Raw genomic sequence first — 13,055 nt, forward strand, 5'->3', positions numbered from 1 at the left:
GTCTTATTCTCACTGGAGCGTAGACAGAGGGTGAGCACCTGAAACCCCCTGGAATCTTGACACAACTTGGCAGAGATTGGGGGTGGCGTCCAGCTTTTGTAACAATGCATTTAAAACACAGTCCCCACCCCCAAATCCCAGGAACTGTAGCTTACCCAAGTCAGAGCTACATTTTCCAGCACCCATAACAAACTACAGTTCCCAGGATTCTTGTGGGGAGGGAGGGAGAGGTCCTTCAACTGTGGCTTATATGCTCTAACAGCCATAGTTCTGTGGCAGATTAGGATATTCTGTGAGATTCCGTATAATGGGGGTGGCAGCTTTGGCAAGAAGGGGTTTCCTTACAAACAGGAATGGGGAACTTGTGGCCTTCTGGGTGCTGCTGGGCTCTGACTCCCAGCATCCCTGTGCTGGCCAGGGCTGGCAGGAGTTGGAGTCCAACAGCATCTGGAAGACGGCAAGTACCCCATGTCTGGTGTAAAAGCATGCACAAGTGCTGTATACAACTGTGTCATATTTCAGTGGAGACTGCAAAGGAGAATTCTCTCCAGGATAGTGCTCGTCTTTATTTAAAACATATTTGTACACCGCCTTTCATCAAAATTGAGTTCAAGATGCTAATACAATTTTTTTTTTAAAGTAGAAAATTATCATGTAGTAAACTGACAATAAAGAAACATTTGTCTGAGAGAGCTGTTTCAGTTTCTTGGGACAGGTATAATGTTATGTAATGCAGGTTATGGCATTGAAATAGAAGACAATTCAGTTGACATAGTCCTAATCCCTGCAGGAAAAACTCAAAAGCTTCATTGGCCATGACAGGTGCAGAGACATCATTCTGCGCCTTGGTGAAAATTTATATAGCTTGCCTTGAAAGTTAGAATGAAAAACCAGTTTTCAACTTTAGGTCAGAGACACCAAAGATGATTTGTGGATGAGGGCCACCTTTAAAGCAAAACAAAACAAAGGAGAAAGCACAAGAGGTGTGATAAGTGATGGCAATGGATGAAATCTGTCTGAGCTAAGAATCTGAGGAACCCACTGGCAACAGAATCCCACATGCACCCAGCCCCCCTCCTCGACTGCTGCTACAACTACCTTTCCACTGCGGCATTGCCAGTGGGCAAGCAGCTGGGGCTTAGAACAGATGGGGGTGAGCGGGCATTGGTAGGTGACTCAAGCAAGTGCAGTAGGTGCCACAAGGGTATCAGAGTCAGACAGGATTCAGCGCTTCCTAATCTGCTCTTGAAGGGAGCTGCTGGAGCTGGAGGAAGAAAGTGGCAGTATTCTGCCCCCCTTCTCAAGCCAGTCCCAGTCCCCCTTCTCAAACCAGTTATCCACCTCACCTCCCAGCCGCCTTCCCAGCCATTTCAAAATAGCTAACCCATAAATGGTTCTAGTTTTTTACCTTAGCAGAAGCCAGACACTGGCCTTGCTTGCATGGCCTATTATCTGTTTGCTTGTTTGTCACTTTATTTCTTTTGTGAGTTGTTTTTTTTTAAGTCTCAAAGCAACTTAAGAAGATAAAATAGAAAACAGATAAAATCAGTTAGAAGCAATTTTTTAAAAAGTGTACAATACAAAATTTCTAGAATACTCATCCAACAGCAAAGTAGGAAGGACAGGGCCTAACCCAACTCCCTAAAAGCTGATCAGCACAGCAGAGTCTAGCCTCAATACATTTAAAGCACTTGCCTTCCCCCAGAGAATCCTGGGAACTGTCATTGACCTCTCACAGAACAACAATTCCCAGCCCCCTTAACAAGCTACAGTTCCCAGGATTCTTTGGGGAAAGTCATGCACTTTAAATGCATGGTGTGCACACAGATTTAATCAGAGACTCTGACTCAGAATCAATTCTGTCTCTGGATTGGCCCTCTTGCGGATCTGTCCCATTTCTGCACTGCTACTCTTCTGGGACTTGCTCCTTCAAGTCTGGCTCTTTACAGCCTTGCACTGACCAAGGTGATGGGCATAATACCCTTGCTTGGTGGCCCATTGAACTATTGTGACATGGATGCAATAAGCAGATTTTAAAGAAGAATGGTAGATGGACATGCTTTGCATTTTTCTATCCCATCTTTCCTAGTGTTCCTATTGCCCTTACTGTGCAGGTGGAAACACATGCCAACAGCCTTGTTTCAGTCATGGAGAACTAGCTAAACACGGACCTAGGTAGAAGCTCTGTGAGTGATTCACAGTGAAGAAAGAATCTAGGCAAAGTAAATTTCCAAGAATAGTTTTATGAAACACACACACGTGTCTGTGTTCTCCCCTCCTCCTCCAGTTCTAATCTCCTTAGCAACCTATCCATTTTCATCTTGTGGCGGGGGGGAATGGGGGGGGGGGAGCTAAAACAAAAATGGATTTTCCAGTTTCTATGCTATGAGTGGGTGATTTTCTCTATTAATAATGATCCGTAAGTCTTGGTACATGGTAAGGTTTTTCTGTTCTTACATTAGCCAAGAGGGCTCATGGACACCACTTGATTTAACCCAAGCATTCCTAAAGCTTGCTAAAAGCAAATGGCAGAGATGGTTGATGGGGGAGAGGGAGGAGGGGCGGGGAAGCCAGCAGTGACCCTGCTTTGAGTGCAACATCCTTTGAAAAACTGGTTGTTGGCCAGTGTCCAAGAGAGGAACCTGGTGCTGTGAGCTGCAGAGAGGGTGGCTGCCCCCAAATCCATACCTGAGTAGGCTCCAGCCTCAGAAATAGAAATCAGAGATTGCATACCTGGATTTTGGAATATTCACCAAAACCAGTAAGCAGAAGGTACTTCTCTGCCCCTGCCATATATAGTAGAGCTTTCAGTCCATTTAACTACTTTGCATCACCTTGCCTCCCTCCCTGTTCTTGATTACAATTCTTACTGCATTATAGAAAGCCTTATAGAAGTTGTTACCCGCACTTTGACAACCCAAGAGCCATTAATATACCACCCACCATTCAAAAAGCCTTAGCATTAACTGGTGGGCATTGCAGTGTGGTGAGGTTCCACACTGGGTGGTTGTTTCTTCATTTGATATTGGGTCAGAGGCGCCATCTTCTTAACAGGATTGAGGGGGCCCGTGCACGATGCAAGGAGCCAGGGGCCAGAAACTGTCTTGGCCCTTGGAGCTGGTGCTCCTGTGCTGGTGCCTCTCCTCACCTGCTCACGCTTACTGGCGCCCAGTTGCCTTTCAGCAGCCTTTTGTGGGCGAGTGCAGAGTTCTGGCTGGCTGGTCGCCTGGCAGCAGCAGCAGCAGCCCAAAAAAGGCCACAGGGGATCCAGAGCTTCCCAGCCAGCCCCGCCTTGGATGCTCCTTGGAAGGTAGAGCTGCAGGTACGCAGCCCCACCAAGCCCCACTGCACCTCACGTACATCCCCATTCAAATGGGCTCTGCTCCAGTCCTCCCCATCTGTGCTCCTGTGCTTGTGGAACTCCCAGGAAAAGTGTCCTTGCAGTGCTACAAGGAGCATGGGGGAGAGCTGAATGCCCTGGGGATATGGGGGGGGGGCTCTGGTCCCTCAAAAATACTGGGGAGGGGCAGAAACTGCCTTGTCTCTTAGGAGTTGGCACACCTGTATTGGGTGGTGCTACTTTTTACTTAATCCTGCTGCCAGGAACACTCTGGTTAGGGGAATGGCAAGAAAACAGTCCCTAAAATGAAGGTAGCAAATAGGGGTGCTGGGCAGAGGTAGCCTTAGTTCATATTGTTCCATAGCTAAGCAACTGGTGGGTTTGTATCCATTGCCAAACTCTGCACAGATTACATAAAGGAAATCACTATATATTTCACGCATATGCACTTTCTAAATAATTCATCCTGCTTCCAAAAAGAGTGATGGAAAGCTTGTGGAGTCTGGGTGAAACTGATCAACAAGAGCAGAAAATAATCACGGTTGTGGGAGAAAGATAATATTGTTTTTTAGGATACATTTTCAAGCTGCTCCTGGAAATCCTGAGGGCTAGGAGGTTAAGGACTCTACTGATACAAAGGCTGGCACCAACCCAATCATAATTTTAGCAGGTTTGAAGGAGTCCCTGCCCTAGCGATTGCCTCCCCTCATTATGATTAAAATTGTAGAAAGGGTGCAAAGGCAAGCAGTTGTGTTGTATGGCAAATGCTTCCATCTGATTATTCCTGAAGCAAAGAGTGAAGGGCTGTTGGGAACTTTCCCCTAGGAAGTTTGTTCATTCCCAAAGGGCATTGTAGCATCAACCTCTCTTGACTCCCCTTGATGGCAATTCTCCCTCCTCAAATTACTCACTGTCCGCCTACACATCATCCCAACTGTCTCTTCCCTCGCACAGGGAACACACACACAATGCAGACTAAGCCTGCAGTCCTCACATACACTTACCTGGCAGCCAGCCCTGTGGAACTGAAGGCGAGTACACCCTCGCAGCCATACACACACCGCCATTTTCATTTTCATCCCACTAGTACATTTACCCCACAGATGTAAACAGCCGCAGCACTCGCCCTGTGGAGGGAACAAACACACGCAAAAAGGAATGCTGCCTGCTCCCTCCCACACACGCACACTTCAAAACACAACTGCAAGCGTGAACACAAACATCCTCTTTTCTCTCTCATGCAAATAAAGGCATCCATTCATCCCACTTGTGAAGCCCAATCATACCACTCATGGACTGGAGAGCCGTTTCTTTGGCCAATATGTGGAATGAATCTAGGCCCTCCCACCGTCTCTGAATGAGCTGGATTGGCTAGCACACTCTGGCCTGAGACCGATTCTACTTCCCCTCTCATCAAGGCAGGGCTATGGGATTCCTCGTATTTGTATTTGTTTTCATTTCTAAAATTTATGAGTGGCTTCTTTGCCAGGCACTTCAGGTGATGTGGGGCTGTTTAAAACCAACACACAGAGCGGATTTGCACACAATGCTAAGCCAAGCCATGATTTGCTTGTAGGTGGACATCATTAATATCCTTTGGTGCCAGCCAGGTTGAACTTTTTTCCCAGGCTTTTGGCGGATTATGACAAGGTGGTTGATGACCTGTTGCAGTGGTTTTCAACCAGTGTGCCGTGGCACCCTGGGGTGCCTTGAATGATGGTCAGGGGTGCCGCGGGCAACACTGGCCTTTGTCCCGCTTTCCTTCCTTCCCTCCTCTGATGCCCTCTCATGTCTCTGCCTCCCCAAGGCTTGCACAGCTGTTCGGTGCAGCAGCCCTGGCTACAAGCCCCGCAGGCAAATGGTGTGTCTGGGGCTGGCCAGGGGGAGCTTCCCAGGCCCCTGTGGGGCAGTGTGAGGAGGCACCTCTATTTGGGGTGGGGGGGGCAGCTCAGAGACCAGGGGCGGCTGCAGTGGCTGCCCAGAGGATGCCCAAGGAGAGGGAAGAGGAGAAGAGGCTGAGGGAACCCTCCACAGGGGAGAGTGTTCGAAAAGGGGTGAGGGGCTGCTATCTCTGCAGGCAAGAGGTTACATAACTGGGCTCCTGAGCCCCACAGGGGTGCCGCAGAAAGTGTGTAGTTGGTCAAGGGAGCCATGGACTCAAAAAGGTTCAATGTGCCTATTGAATGAAATGTCCTTGCTTTTTCTGCAGGGTTTGTTTATGGGGTATTGGAATGGTTTTATTGTTTTATATGGTGTACTTTTTTGGTCTGTCACCTTTCTGTAAGTGACTTAGAGACCTTTTGGGAGAGGGGGGAATACCGGTAAGTCAAAATAATGGAAATGGTGATGTGTGCTCATTTCCCCCCACTAGTGGGACAAGCATCAGCTAGGTAGAGGACTGAATGCAATTGAGATTAGGAGAATAGCAGAGGGGAAAGGGTTAAGCACCCTTACCTCACCCTGCTCCAGCCTAGATCCTCACTCCCTATCTGCTTTAAGTGTAAATAAATCCATACTGTTTGGATGCAGTACTAAGCCTTAACCATGGTAGTATCTGCAGCTTAAGGGCTCCCACTTGGTCCCTTTCTTCCTCCAGTAAGGAATCAACCATGCAGGAGTTGGCTTAGTGCTATGCCCAAACTACTGATCATGGTTTGTTTTGCTTCAAGAGAAACAAGCCATAAGCTTTGTTCAGGCGAAACATTAAAACCAGACATACATCTGATCCAGGATGTAAATTAAGTATAGGAGGCATATTATGGATGCCATGTGTGGCAAAGCTAGGCCTCTCACACATTCCAATATTTCAGATAATTAGTTTTAGATTTGTTTCTGTTTGTGTTCACACCAGGAGTGCTGACCAGGTGTGTGCTCAATGTGTGTGTATGTATGTATGTATGTATGTGTGTATATATGTGCCTTACTGGCAGCACAATCCTAAACATGTCTACTCTGAGTAAGTCCCATTGAATTAAAGCCTAATATTATGAAATATAATAAAAAAAATTCCTTCCAGTAGCACCTTAGAGACCAACTAAGTTTGTTATTGGTATGAACTTTCGTGTGGTGTGCATGCACACAAAAGCTCATACCAATAACAAACTTAGTTGGTCTCTAAGGTGCTACTGGAAGGAATTTTTTTATTTTGTTTCGACTACGGCAGACCAACAGGGCTACCTACCTGTAACTAGAATTATGAAATATATGCTTTTAAAAATGTGTATATCACAAAATTTGCACAAATATGTGTATATTACGTGGAAATGTGCACCAAAATGCTGAGGAATTCTCATGAGGACTTTTTTTTCAAAAGAACTCACAAACTGGTGTGAAAATGACCTGTGAACCAAACTTTAGATTGGAGAAATAGGAAATCGAGAGAAATTGAAATGAACTTATTTGCTGAGCCCTAGTGCTCACAGCAATACAGGAACAACCTACAGAACAAGAGAACAACCCGCATAACATCTTTATTAATGCCCTGTTTCCTTTTCTCTTTTACTTCCAAGATGCAGCAATAACTTATGAAATGTAGTGTGAAGGCCAAGGACTTAAGACAGTTTTAAAAGGGGATTATACAGATTCATGGAAGAAAAGGCTGTCAATGGCTCGTCATCACGATTGCTATGTATTTCAGCCAGAATCAGAGGCGGCATCTCTAAACACCTGTCTCTAAGGAACCACAGAAGGAGAAGGAGGGCGCTGCCCTCATGTCCCTTAGGCATCTGGCTGACCACTCAAGGAAACTGGATGCTGGACGAGGTAGGAAGTTGATCTGATCCAGCAGAGTTCTTATTAGGTCTGCAACTCAACACAAACACCTTGTTGATGGTCAGTGGGCCAGCCATGACTCCCTGCTCCCCGCAGCTTTTACTTAGCTGAAATGCTGCTGGCCTCTTGAGTGTATCTCTCAGATGGCACCATCTCTTTTGAAAGAGAGAGACATGCCAGGAGCACATCATCAGTCAGGCTCACACACAAAGGAGCAGAGAGACGGCAAGAATCATCCTGACAAACAAAGGGCTAGTTTCACAGGCCAGCGATCAGCCCTTAAAAGCCTCCCTCCCCTCCCCACTCTAATGGAAGAAGTAGTGAGTATAAACAGATGATCTCATCCCTTGGCTGGTTCATTCTGTTTCTCCATTACCCACTCAAGAGATGCCAGTGTGTGATTCCCGTACTCTCGGCAAAGCTGAGCCAGAGCAGAAAAGAAAGCACAATTTATGATATGTGTCAGAGAAGTCGCATGTCCTTTATTAAATCTTTCTTTCTTTCTTTCTTTCTTTCTTTCTTTCTTTCTTTCTTTCTTTCTTTCTTTCTTTCTCTATCTATCTATCTATCTATCTATCATCTATCTATCTATCATCTATCATCAGAAACAGTTGCCTAATGCTTCCCAGACTTCTGATATAAAAAGCACCTTTATTTTCTTCCTCAATTAAAATTGGAGTAGCACTTCTCTCTTACATACTCCTGGGAAGGATTACTTTTAACAGGTGAAAGACAGGCAGGCATTATGGAACAGGATGCAGAAACTGGTGGTTGTTTCTTTAAACAAACCTCAGCTGCGTTCTAATAAAGCACCTGTATTTGGGACACAAATGTTTAACCCGGCCTTTGCCAGACTGGTGCCCTCCATCCAGATGTTTTGGACTAGAGTTCCCATCAGCCCCAGGCTGATGAAGGCTGGGATAGTCATTTCTTCTACTGCACTTTGCAATGCATGTCTATCACTGGTCTGGTTCTCTCTGCACATGCACAGAGGGAGGGGTGGACTAAGGCTCTGTCCACACAACAGCCTGTTGAAGGGACCCTGATTGCATAGGCTCCTGAAGATGCTTAGGGAGTCAGGGCAGCAACCTTCTGGCCTGAAGATGCTTTGCTGCTTCTGTCCATGGCCTCTTGCCTGATGTGTTCACTGCACTCTTGGGCTGGTGAAGAAGTCTGGGAGGCCCTGAATTCCTAGGGCCCGAAGGAAGGTGCCTGTGAAGGTCCTGGCTCTGATTTTATGGGCCGTGGTCCTGTGGGAGCCAGTTTAGTCTGCACCAGCCTGCCAGCATCATGTTCTCTGAGTCCCTGACCAGCACCATCAGGCCCAGAGCCAGGAACCTGGTCCCCCTCCTCAGCTTGTGGCACCATGGCTTCCGACTTGGAATCTTGGTTCCTGCTGGACCATCAGGCCCTGCACAAAGAACTGGGATGGGCAGAGGACAGCTCTGTTCAAGTCTGGTTTAATGATACAGGACCACAAGGAAGGAGAACAGGAGCGGCTCATCAACAGTTAGCGTGGATAGTTGACTCAGCAGGCCGACAGATCACTTAATCACAGACTTCCTCACTTTGGTGAGTTGTAACAATTTCTAAAATGGCACCTAGGCATATAAATTAGCATAGGTTAATAAATATGTGTTGCCCTTCAAAGTGTGTGCGCGCTGCATTTCCTTTTCTTTTTTGGATGATGCAGAAGTGGCCACCCCAAGATCGAAAATGTTGTGGGAAAGGGGACAATTTGACAACTCTTCCTGGGCTCAGATAGTTCAGTTGGGCTGGAGGAACAGATAATTCTATCCATTGATTTTTAAATAAGGTTTAGCTCCCATCATAGAATAGCAATGACATCATCTTAAATTCAGGGTTGCATGAGTCATTCAAGAGACTATACCAAGGTGAAGAAAAGAAAGATAACATGACATAATACGGTCTGTGGAGAGACAATGGATTCAACCTGCTGTGTGTTTTTCAGTCTCAGCATCCCTCGATACAACCTGAAAACCTACGTCCAGGAGAATCTTATCCAATTCAGGGCATTCCCATTCTGTTTTTAGGTGGGTTTCAATCACATGCCAGCAAATTCAGGTTGCACAGTTATGATTGATTTCAAACTCTTGCCCAATAACCCCTCTCCCAAAGTGGGCTTTTTGCAATCTGGGAAGTGACAGAATAAGTGTAGGATAACATTTGCTTGATGTGGCATTGTCTAACCTCCCTGCAAACAAACCAGAATGAATGTTCATCTGGAAGTGACAAAGCTTTTCATCTGTTTCTCAGAGGGCACTTCAGACTGCTGCTATTTTCAGGTGGGATTCAGTCACATAGTCATAGTATGACTTTGCTTACATTGCATTCTGTAATTTCTAATGGGCAAGCGGGTGGTGCAGCGGAATTACAGGAGCAGTGCCCTTAAGCACATAGCCACAGGCCCACACCCAGCCATGCTGCTCCTGCTGTCTGGTGACGGGGGTGGAATCAGTGCCGTGGGGATGGTACCTGGAAGAGGAGGGAGCTGTTGAGGAGGAAAGGTGGGCCTCAGAGCCATGCTAGCCACAAACAGGCCCTCATCCCTGGCATGTTGGTGGTTACGGGGAGCTGCCAGTGCTTTGACTCCTTCCCACGAGTCTCCCTGCCCTCAAGCCAAGGGTCATTGTCACAGATGCTTTGTCAGGATGCAATGATTTTAGCTTCGTATACTTGATTTTATAGTTTATACACTTAGCTGGAGTGCAGCCATCTTGGCTCTTGAGAGAACCTGTATGAATGTGGAGGTGGAACTGTCCATCTTATTTAAGATGATGGTGCTGATGGTGCCATCGTTGTGGCTGGTGCTTCTTCCCGCTGGCACTACAAGCTATGCTATCCTTGCACAGCCCAAATCTCTTCCCGCCCCCCTCCCAGCTGTCTGGCTTTGCTGCCTCCTTTCTCAGCCCTGTTTCTGCTGGAGCCTGTGACCGCTGAAAGAGATTTGACACTGAGTGAGGCTGCTATAAATAGAAAAAGGAGAAAAATCAATAACTAAGAGGCCAGACATAATGCAATTGTAAACCACACTGTATCCCATCCCATAGTGCTTGCTCCCCCCCCCCCCCCGGTGTCTTGGCTACCTTGCTTATATTCCTCCCCCCTGCTCCCAATTGACATTTTAACCAAGATGGTGCTCTTCTTGAATATAGAGTATTTTCAGTGACAGGAAATGTACTTAAGAACAGCTCAACGTAGTTCCCTCCCCCCCCCCCTTTAATTCTATATGCACAACAGTTTCTAATTTCATATTTGGAAAAGTTCTCTTTCTGTTCTCATTCTCACATAGCATGTCCCCAAATAACCTCCAAACATGGGATAGGCAGGGATTTTCATTTAAAAGTCTCAGTATGGTACTTCTGAATCACAGATTATTAAATTTATTTTTCCTGGCAAGGGAAAGTCAATTCATAGTTGAAAGCCTTTGAGGCTGGAAATATTACATATCATAATGGCTGTGTAGACTCCTGTCCAGTTTTCAAAGTGCTGAGATGTCCTGGCCCTGCAGTCCATTCACCCAGGTCTGGTTTCCTTGGGAAAGAGGTCACTGTACCAGAAGCGGTTTGAGAATTGTGCGACCAGTTTGGCCACACTGGGTGCTGTGCTGCAGGGGGCGCCACTACAGCGCTGCACAGTGGAGCATGAGAGGCAAAGTCTGCCACTGGCTGGACAATTACTGACATTCTGTGGTATATGGTTTGTGTATGCATACATTCACATACAGGTTGAGCAGATCTCCAAGCCATGCAAAAAAGGAAAGGAAAGAAAAGGTCAAGCACATGTGAATCAGCATCCTATTGCAGAGCCCACTGCATTATTCAGTTGTTCTGTTGTGAAATAAAGATAGTACAGTCTCTAAAAGGCTGCACTTATACCCATTTACCCACTCTGAAGTAAGCCACATTGAACTCAAATGTGCATAAGATGTTCCTGTAAGACCTCTGGTCAGCAACTAATTTTCCTGAAGGGTCATTTAGAAGGAGGGGGGCCACAGGCCAACACATCTGTCCTCTTCAGTGGCCTGTCAGAAAAGCTCCATTGCAAAGGAAGCCAATTTCTCCACACCTCTTTCTCTTAGCTAGGAACATCTCTCAGATTTCCTTAGCTAGGAACATCTCTCAGATTCAGCACCTCCAATAGTTGACCTCTATTCTAAACCATTTGGACTTGTATATTTGGATGGGCAGCTACTTGCAAGGTCCACCCAAGACATTGTGCTGCCTGAGGGGAAAGACAAGGTGATAGCTCCTCCCCATTCCAGACATAGAAGATGACTGCGTGGGTGGTTGAATCTTGCTTCAACACTGGTGACTAGGCTGATGCCCTCCCAAGCACACAAGGGCAGCAGGCTAGCTTAGAAGTCACAGGGTAGCCTGTGGCCCTCCACGCCTCTCTGTTTGGCCCTTGTAAGTGTCACCAGGCCACACTTCCCACTTGCCTTGCTTCACAGCCCAAATATGTTGGTCTGACCAGAATGTATCCTTGCTTATTTGGATAAAGAAATGGATAGGAGTATGTGAGGGCGGCTGTGTACACATTCCTGTTTACTCTGCGTCCAGCGCGCTCCCACTGCTGCCTTGTGAGGCTGCAGACACACAGCGTTAGCCGCAATACATGTCTATTTTGCAGTTCCCACCAAACCAGGTCTAATCTGATTTGAAACTGTAAGTCAAATGGACACCTGCTTCCCCTCTCTACCCACTGGTGTGGTCAGACTGTGGGCAACTTGGAAATATAGCCAACTATAAATGCTGCCCAAGGTGCTTTTCTCACTGTGCCTAATGGTAGGGATGGCCCTGCCTGGGTCAGGCAAGGAGGGCTCATCCATGGCCACCTGGACTGCTGTTTGACCCTGTTAAATTTGGACAAATGATCCTGAGATGGATAGGAGGAGTATGTGGTAGTCTGAAAATGTTTCTGCTTCCTCGCCTTCTCTTCCCCATGACCTGCAATGTCTTCTCTCTCCCTCCCCCCCAAACCCAATTTGCAGTTAGCATTCTGCCCGCTTCCCTGATGATCAGCGGTGACTTCAAGGAGATGTGATACCTGAGACTTTTAAAAGGCTCGCTACTTGACATACTCCTAATGGGTCTGATTGATTCTCAGGCTGTTCCCTGCCCACCCCACCCCCATGGAGGCTGCTGGAAATCAGCATAGATCCTAGCTAAACAGTAGCAAATAATAAGTTGTTCTCTCCATGTTCCCCCAGCCCAGGGAAAAAAAGTTTCTAGTCACAAACTGATGGCTCACATGTGAATGGAAACCACGGGAAGTGGGGGGAGACTGTTTTAGCTTACCTCCCTATGGTGGTGGTTGTTGTGTGCGCGCATACACACATAGGCGCTGTGGTTCTTCAGACAGTGCATTACTTTGTGGCAAATGTAGCACATCAGAAAAAAGAGCTTGGTAGCTTTAGCTGCAACGGCCAGATGGAATGAAGGTTGGGAATCATGAATGCAGAGTGAGTCTCACCAGGCTTAATACGTCTAGAACGGCTGCCGCCTACATCTCCTCTTACTGCTTCAGCTCTAGATGCCTTTTTGCATTTATAGGCAGCTTCCGCAACAACATGGAAGCGACCTTCTAGAGAACAAACACTAACAAGCTTTGGGATGCTACAGTGTTCTACCTCGTGCCAAACAGCTCCATGCACCTCAAAAGCTTTCTTTCTTTGATCAACCCAACATGGCTGACCATCCAAGGAGCTGTGACGCCACATGTGAGAGGGGCTGGATCCATGGGAAAAGTGAGGGGATGCCTCACCAGCCTCTGTCCACATGCCCCTTTTGCAAGCCCACCAACCTCTGCTTTACATGGGTTTCTCCCTCTGAATCTGCTCCACACTTGAACTGGGATAATTCTTCTTGCTTGCCTCAGAAAGAGGCACATGCAGCAGACACTCTGGCTTCCATGGGGTTGA

The sequence above is a fragment of the Podarcis muralis genome, chromosome 17 (assembly GCF_964188315.1).
Source record: "Podarcis muralis chromosome 17, rPodMur119.hap1.1, whole genome shotgun sequence".
Lineage (NCBI taxonomy): Eukaryota > Metazoa > Chordata > Lepidosauria > Squamata > Lacertidae > Podarcis > Podarcis muralis.